Source organism: Oncorhynchus mykiss, chromosome 1, assembly GCF_013265735.2.
Source record: "Oncorhynchus mykiss isolate Arlee chromosome 1, USDA_OmykA_1.1, whole genome shotgun sequence".
Lineage (NCBI taxonomy): Eukaryota > Metazoa > Chordata > Actinopteri > Salmoniformes > Salmonidae > Oncorhynchus > Oncorhynchus mykiss.
In genome coordinates this window covers 13,084,338-13,093,265 of record NC_048565.1, presented here as the reverse complement: position 1 = coordinate 13,093,265, position 8,928 = coordinate 13,084,338, and the positions used below count along the sequence as shown (strand labels likewise).

General features: G+C 39.8%; 1 protein-coding gene across 1 annotated transcript in view; it reads left to right on the top strand.

Moving 5' to 3' along the window:
• The first annotated feature begins 1,036 nt into the window (after positions 1-1,036).
• elovl1b (ELOVL fatty acid elongase 1b) overlaps positions 1,037-8,928 on the top strand; it is a 30,298-nt gene continuing 22,406 nt past the window's right edge. Inside the window, exon 1 of the mRNA XM_021623933.2 lies at positions 1,037-1,251. The gene's annotated coding sequence lies outside the window, so the exon portion shown is untranslated. The remainder of the gene's footprint in view (positions 1,252-8,928) is intronic.

Genomic DNA, 8,928 nt, shown 5'->3' with positions numbered 1-8,928 from the left:
ACCACCCAAAGCCAACTTGACACAACTGTGTACATTTATATTCATGCACGATCGGATACGAAAATAAATAAGTGTGTATATATATATATGTATTTATTTATTTTCTTCATTTGTGTGTATTGTCAGGTATTTCCGCATTGTTGGAGATAGAAACAAGTATTTCGCTGCACCTGCGATAACATCCGCGGAATGTGTACAGCCTATTGAATAAAAATACTAAATCAAATAGTGTTGAACATTGTTAATCAAAGTGTATTTTTCTAAATCATGAGTTCTGTATCTCACAGCTGCATTGAAGAGATGTTTAGGGAATTACAGGTGAAAGGCCCCCTGCAGTGATCCACAACATCCACAGGATGTCATCAGCTACATATCTTGCTTCCAAGGGCTCAGAAATGAGAGAAGTCCCTCTTGAAATCCAGAGCTTAAACAGAAGTCCCACATAAAATAAGCAATTGCCAATAATCAATGATGAAATTCATTTTCGATTTATACAAAATGTGTGCAATGCCAAGCTTTAACTGTAAGTGATCAGGATCACTAGGATAAAGCTAAATTGCACCCCTTACAGTAGGCTACGGTGTCAACTGTCAAAAGATGTCAATAGCGTAATTGCAGCCATTATTACAGTTTTCAGACGGGAGCCAGTACTGTAGGCCTAAAGCGGTGTAATAAATGGTACATAGGGTGGCCTATAGGTGATGGGTTAGTTTAGGAGATCATTAAAACAGGTTTTTGAGTGTATGTTTAAAAAATATGTATATATTTTTTTCTCAGTTTGGGCAGACAATCAATGTCCTGATCAGTTTCAGCGTGCACATTGGTACGGGTCTAAACTAGTTCGACTGAAAAAAGACTCCACCTTTTCCTTTAACCGCCCACCCTTTCCTGTTTCATCAAAACGTTAAAAAAGGAGTGCGGTACAATCGTTTTACGATGGGTGCGTTCAGTTTGATTAAACGTTCGCTACATTGCCTAACGGCTTCTGCTGAACGGAACGTTCTTCAGAGTTCTTGAACAGACGTTTGGTGGGTGTGGCGGAGTGTGGCTTGAAGAAATGAGTGACATTTATAGCGAAGCGGCCATGCTGACAGGGTTCCCCAACCCATTTTTAAAACTTTGTTTCCGTTTAATTGAACATTGCATTTCCTTTTTTCGTACTGAACTCAGCCCTGAAGGACGACACACCACACCACTTGTTTTAACGGTTCTCTCTTCTAACTTCTCACGCTCTCCACCACTTTGTTCCAGGTGGGTAAAACTTTTATTTCACTAATTATAGCATACTTGCTGTTCTGTATAAAATTCATTTGCGAATTCAACTTATTTTTCTAGTTTAACTATTGTAAAACAGGTAACCTATTTGGCTGAAGGCAATCCACATTATATGCTAATTGTTGGCTATGACAATGTCACTGTAGTCGCCTATTATATTACCATGCATATGATTAGTCATGGTAGGGGATTTGAAAACCACTTAACTTGATAAACTTTGTCAGTGAAGTTACACATTTCATTTTTGTAACTGCGTCATGTGGCTATGCAGACCCTATTCCCTACAACTTTGACAGTTTTGTTGTCAACATCATTGCGCACCCCATTGGCCACAAAGTGTTTGAATCAACGTTTCAACGTAATTTGTGGACCTATTGTGACGTGGAATCTACGTGGGAAATGCATTGGATTTGAAGAAAGTCATCAACGTAAACGGTTGATTTGAGTGTAAAATTTCAGCCACAGGATTACGTCATCATGGTAACCAAATTTCAACAGAGATAAACCTTGTATAATATACGTTGAGTTTTAACCTTAAAACAATGTCAGACCTTTGATATCCACTTATCAGATGGAAAACATATATAAGCAGGGCAGCACTTCCTACTGGAAAATGTATTTAACTACAGCTACCCTTCGGTCTCCCAGCCAGGGTTTTAACAAGCCCAGCCCTACTTAGCTATGCTATTTGTCACTGCCTATTAACAATGGCTATAGTGAGAATGACTGACTGATTTCTGAGATATCTCCACTTAAAACCTAAATAGGTTCACTGCTGCTATTGAAGTCATTCCAAAGGTTGGGATTAACAGTGCAAATTAAATGTGACAATACTATTGGGCATTTGCAAATTCAACAACCGCTATCGTTTCAATTCAAACCAGAGTAAAACAAAAAATAGACAATACAATAGGCCCAGGGTTTCAAGCTCTGGTTTCAAGCTCATTTAAAAAAAAAAAAAAAAAAATGTGATATTGAATTGTGTTTGGTTATCAACTCAACCAAGTGTGGAGAATCTGCAGTCTGAACTGAACACATTGCTTCTGTAAGTGCCAGGGCAAACCAACTTGCCCTTGAGCTTCCGTTGCAAAGCATTCCACTTTCCCATGAAGGCTCCTCTCACTTTCCGTTGCTCTCTTTTTGTCAAAGGATACTATCACTGTCACAATACACACTGATGCCAGCTATCAGCTTATCAACATTAATGATTATTCTGTGTATTTAACTCTTCAATGGTAGTGTGGATAAATGATTTGTTCCATTGTTAATGGTTACGTCCATGTATGTTGATTACGGAGGATTGTTATCTCTCTCACATCACAAGGCCATTTCTTTGACATGTAAATGTTTTGGGCCATTGGGGCAACGGTTTGAAACTCTGGCCAAATATTTGAATGGTGTGTGAGAAACTGCTTCAAGGTGACTGGCCCTGTTTGTTTTCTGATGCTAATGTAAATATTAGGATCTTAATGGAGCGGTGTCACTGTTTACACACAGTATGCATCATGTTTCTATCGTCCGATGAGTGTCAACGGCTACTGCCTAAAGGGATAACCTTGTCTCGAGGCGAATTGCGCAAAGCAATTGCATCAGATGTGTAAGAACATTTTCAGCCGGATTCCCGGACACCGATTAAGCCCCAAAATAAAATATAGGCTTTTTAGTTCAGGACTGGGGTTAATCTCTGTCTGTGAAACCTACATTATACCTACAGTCTTTGGGTCATCATATTATGCTCTTGCTCATTGCTTGATTGTCCATCAAGCAAAAGACTGGTGCCTGAAAGGTTGCTGGATCGAATCCCAGAGCTGACAAGGTAAAAATATGTTCTGCCCCTGAGCAAGGCAGTGGATGTCAATTTAAGGCAGAGGGTTTGGGTTAAATGCGGAATACACATTTCAGTTGAATGCATTCAGTTGTACAACTAACTAGGTATCTCCTTTACCTTTCCTTTACCCATGTAATTTTCCCCTCAGCCATCTAGTAATTTGTTAATGTATTTAACTAGGCAAGTCAGTTAAGAACAAATTCTTATTTATAATGACAGCCTACCCCAGCCAAACCCAGACGACGCAGGGCCAATTGTGCGCTGTCCTATGGGACTCCCAATCACGTCCGGTTGTGATACAGCCTGGAATTGAACCAGGCTCTATAGTGACGCCTCTAGCGCTGAGATGCAGTGCCTTAAACCGCTGCTCCCTTAGACTGCTGCACCACTCGGGAGCAGCGGTTTAATACAGAGAGGACAATGGCTTAACTTGTTCCTCTTAAGAGTTGGCCAATTGCTCTACTCTCCCATCAGATTAAGGCATTTGCTTGTGTCCTTAAGAGGAGCCTCGTGATAGCTAAAATGAAATCACTTACTTTGCCTCAGCACATTGAGTTGATAGAAGGCACTGAAGAATACTTTTTTTTCCGTAAGAATTTTGCGAACCAACTTTCTCTTTCACGTACGCTGTACTATGTGGAATGTTTAGTCACCTCAGACGGCCAAGAAATCTGCACCTGGATCGAACATCAACATAATTTCCCCGAGCAACTCATTCTAGGTTTACCATAAGCGTTCAATGGATTAATTAATTGATTTGATATGGGGTGCTTATTAGTGTTTGGAAGTTATTTTCATAAGAGGCAATGCATTCCTCACAGACATTATGGATGCTGTCATTCCATACATTGCGTAACCTACATAGTCTTGTATAATCCTACGCTGTCTGTGAGACCTGCTCTACACTAAAAGCTCAAGACGCACCAGTAGGATTGTCAAACGTTTGCCTGCCAACAGCACTTAGCACCTCTGAACAGTGTCGGCAGTCAACCTCTTTTGTGTTCACACAGCAAAGACCTTGGAAGCAGTCAGCCACTCAGCCTTGTTAAAATACTCCAAACCAGAAGGTGGCAGTAGTGTTGTTTGGCTTTGCATGTCCGTGTGTGTTGCTTATGGTCTTGATTCCAAGCTAGCTGCGCTAATGTTGTTATTTTGTAAGAAAGCCCTTGTTGATACTATTTTTATTTATTTTTATTTCACCTTTATTTAACCAGGTAGGCCAGTTGAGAACAAGTTCTCATTTCAAACTGTGACCTGGATACTAGCCAGATGGCCTCAGTTAGATAGCTACCTGGAAAGATGACGAAGAAACAATTTTATTCACTCTCCATAATTCCATACTGCAAGTGCCAGCTCAAAGCCAAATGTTTAGCATGCTAGTTAAGGTCAGCATATTCGCTAGCTAGCACAACATAGCTAGTGCAGTGTCCTTTGCTAACTCGGCAGCTAACACAGGCAGCTGTTTGATGGAAACTAGCTAATCCATTATGATTTAATTATAATGTCAATACTAGCTGCTGTGATTAGCTAGCTTGGAGGACGTATTTAGTGTTGTGTGCATTGCATCTGTGCACTTACCTAGCTCCTATCCCATAGCCTACATTGCATATGAAGTGTGACTGGCTTATCCGGAGATGTACGGAAAAAATGTTGTCTGATTGGCTCAAAGTCAAGATGTTGGCAAGCATTGCAATTCTACAAGTAGAATCACTAGGTTTGTCGCTCCCGAGTCAGCAAGCAGCAAGTACCGCTTTTGTTCTACGTGCTTAGAAAACTTAAAAGGGTTCTTCGGCTGTCCCCATAGGAGAACCCTTTGAAGAAACCTTTTAGTTCCAGATAGAACCCTTTTGGTTCCAGTTCCAGGTAGAACCCTTTCCATAGGGTTTTACATGGAACCCTGCTGCTTGCTGACATGGAACCCATAAGGATTATACCTGGAACCAAAAAGAGTTCTACTTGGAACCAAAAAGAGTTATCGTATGGGGAAAGCTGAAGAATCCTTTTGTAATGAAGGAACGGCTGGTGATAAGTAGATATTGGCAGTCTAACGGCAGTGAGATTCTAGGCGTGTTTCATGCTTATTATGTAAAGTCTGACTTCAGGATGTTACCTTTTAACCACATGCTAGGGAGGGACCTTGGACCTTCTCCAATGTGATAGAAAAGGTGAGGATGTGAGGAATTTAGGAAAGATGAATTGAGAAAGCCTGTGTCAGTTGAACCCTTTATCTGGCAAATGAGTAACTACCCAATGGGCAAAAACTGGTTGAATCAAATTTTTTTCCCAGACCATTTCAACCCCAAAAATCAGAATTATGACGTTGAATCAATGTGGAAAAAGTCATCAACTTGTTTTTCACTTAACTTTGAACCTAAATCCAATGATGTGGTGAAACGTTTAATTGATTTCACATTGAATTCACAATAGTTGACACCTCAACCAAATGTAAATCAAAATGTTGATGTTGAACTGACATCTGTGTCCAGAGTGTAGTTCCTTTTTTCAAGTGCGGAGATAAGTAAAAAAAAAAAACTTTCTATTTATCAGAAGGGAAGTGGTGATCTTGTGTGACCACCCATACAGAACTTAAAAGAGGAAGGTGTTTTTGAAGTGTGTGTCAACCCTACACACAGTCCCACTTTGATACCAAAAGGTATAATCATGACAGTTGTAAAGAATGATTGACATGTTTTAGTATTGTGATGAGGGAGAAATACCTGCAAATATTTATCCTGACCAGTGACTCAAACCCTCTACCCCTCCTCCCTGTTCCCACCTTTAGAGGGTAGTAAACATCCTCGAGGCAGGTTTCATATGCATCTGATTGTTTGGAACAGTTATAATTCTGTAATGAGCACTTTTTCAAATGTCATCTGAAGCAGGTAATGTTATCCTATGTTGAAACCAGTTCTGATAAGATATACTTCAGTAATAATTGTGGAAGGGTGTTTTTGGAATGACGCTGTTGGAGTAATAATCAGTACTACCTCTTGGTTATTATCTTAAGGCAAATGCCAGGAATAGCCTAGTTTGAGGTAGGTGACCAAACTGACAGATCTGTCACCAGGGGCTCTACTCCTACACAACCTTGGAAAACTACTGACTGACACTTCTCTCTGTAGAGAAAGTGTGCCATCCCGCTGGCTTGCTGAATGACTGTCTGTCCCCCCCAGTAGTCAAATATGTGATGTTTTCACTAAGGTTTTAGTATGACAAAGATTCATTCAATAGATGGAGTAGTTAGATAAGGTAATGCAATGTTGAGTAAACATTTTGGTGGTTTACACAAGTAGTGAATGAGAGATGGAAATGTACTTTTTAAAAGTGAATATTTTATTTCAAGGTATGTTATTTTTAGTGCGGCGGTATGCTTATAGGGTTAAAGAAGGGTTGCTTATTTTTGTTTATGTATACAAATGTGCTTTTAAAAAGAGGCGAAAGCGCAAAGGCAAGCTTCTGATCCATTGCACAATCATAAAATAACAGAATATAACATTAATTTCAATGAGTGGTGAAATTGAACTTGTTCCACTTTTCTAAACAACTTCTTATATGGAACGAGTTCATACAGAACCATGCTGGGGGTGTTATTTAACCACATCCTGGCTTCAACTTCCCTTTCCTGTCAAATAAAATGGCTGGTGACTCGCAGTGGAGACACTGTGCTGGGACATGATAGGTTGTCCCTGCCTGGGAACACCAATTTTTGGTATCAACATAGTAAGTAGATCATTCTATCACTGTTATTAGTCAATACATGTAATTTACATAACTAGAGGGGAGTGATAGTGCAATAATAACCTTAACAGTATACTGGTATTTGTGATTTACAATATCTGTTACTAGGAGCTGAAAGACTAGAATGTTAAACTGTCATGGTGAAGCCCCCCCCCCCCCCCCCCCCCTCCACCATAGAAATTAAACAAATATGCCTAAATCAAACAAAATAAATAAATAAATATATATATATGTATGTATGTGTATGTATGTGTGTATATATATATATATATACATACAGAAATTTACATATACCTTAGTCAAATACATTTAAACTCAGTTTTTCACAATTCCTGACATTTAATCCAAGTAAAATTCCCTGTCTTAGGTCAGTTAGGATCCCCACTTTATTTTAAGAATGTGAAATGTCAGAATTATAGTACAACATTTCTTTCAGCTTTTATTTCTTTCATCACATTCCCAGTGGGTTTACAAACACTCATTTGGCAGCATTGCCTTTAAATTGTTTAACTTGGGTCAAAGGTTTCGAGTAGCCTTCCACAAGCTTCCCACAATAAGTTGGGTGAATTTTGACCCATTCCTCCTGACAGAGCTGGTGTAACTGAGTCAGGTTTGTAGGCCTCCTTGCTCGCACATGCTTTTTCAGTTCTGAACCCACATTTTCTATAGGATTGAGGTCAGGGCTTTGTGATGGCCATTCCAATACCCTGACTTTGTTGTCCTTAAGCCATTTTGCCACAACTTTGGAAGTATGCTTGGGGTCATTGTCCATTTGGAAGACCCATTTGAGATCAAGCTTTAAATTCCTGACTGATGTCTTGAGATGTTGCTTCAATATATCCACATCATTTTCCTACCTCATGATGCCAACTATTTTGTGAAGTGCACCAGTCCCTCCTGCAGCCAAGCAACCCCACAACATGATGTTGCCACCCCCGTTCTTCACGGTTGGGATGGTGTTCTTCGGCTTGCAAGCGCCCCCCTTTTTCCTCCAAACACAATGATGGTCATTATGGCCAAACTGTTCTATTTTTGTTTCATCAGACCAGAGGACATTTCTCCAAAAAGTAGAATCTTTGTCCACATGTGCAGTTGCAAACCGTAGTCTGGCTTTTTTATTGTTGTTTTGGAGCAGTGGCTTCTTCCTTACTGAGCGGCCTTTCAGGTTATGTCAATACTGCCGAGACTCATTTTACTGTGGTTCTAGATACTTTTGTACCTGTTTCCTCCAGCATCTTCACAAGGTCCTTTGCTGTTGTTCTGGGATTGCGTTGCACTTTTCATACCAAAGTACATTCATCTCTAGGAGACAGAATGTGTCTCCTTCCTGAGCGGTATGACGGCTGCGTGGTCCCATGGTGTTTATGCTTGCATACTATTGTTTGTACAGATGAACGTGGTACCTTCAGGCGTTTGGAAATTGCTCCCAAGGATGAACCAGACTTGTGGAGCTCTACAATTTGGCTGATTTTCTTTTGATTTTTCCCATGGTGTCAAACAGAGACACTGAGTTTGAAGGTAGGCCTTGAAATATATCCACAGGTACACCTCCAATTGACTCAAATGATGTCAATTAGCCTATCAGAAGCTTCTAAATCCATGACATCATTTTTTGGAATTTTGCAAGCTGTTTAAAGGTAAAGTTAACTTAGTGTAATTAAACTTCTGACCCACTGTTATTGCGATACAGTGAAATAATCTGTCTGTAAACAATTGTTGGAAAAATGACTTGTGTCATGCACAAAGTAGATGTCCTAACCGACTTGCCAAAACTATAGGTTATTTCTTCAATCCCAAAAGAATGGGAAAGATGGGTACCGTATTAATAATACCAGAATTTCAGACAGTACCTTTCTTCTCCACTTGGAGTTGAGGCCTATAGTTTCATCAACATAACAGAAGCCGTGGAACATGGGACTTAACTTTGACATTAGGCCATTTAAGTGATCTTTAATTTGCCATCTGAGATTAAATGGTGTGCGACGTCGTAAATAGCTCAGCTATATTATTCAATTTCAGAACAGACTGCTTCTTTTGTGAAAAATCAGCATGTTGCCTTGGTAATTTTACTGTATATTTCATAGCCT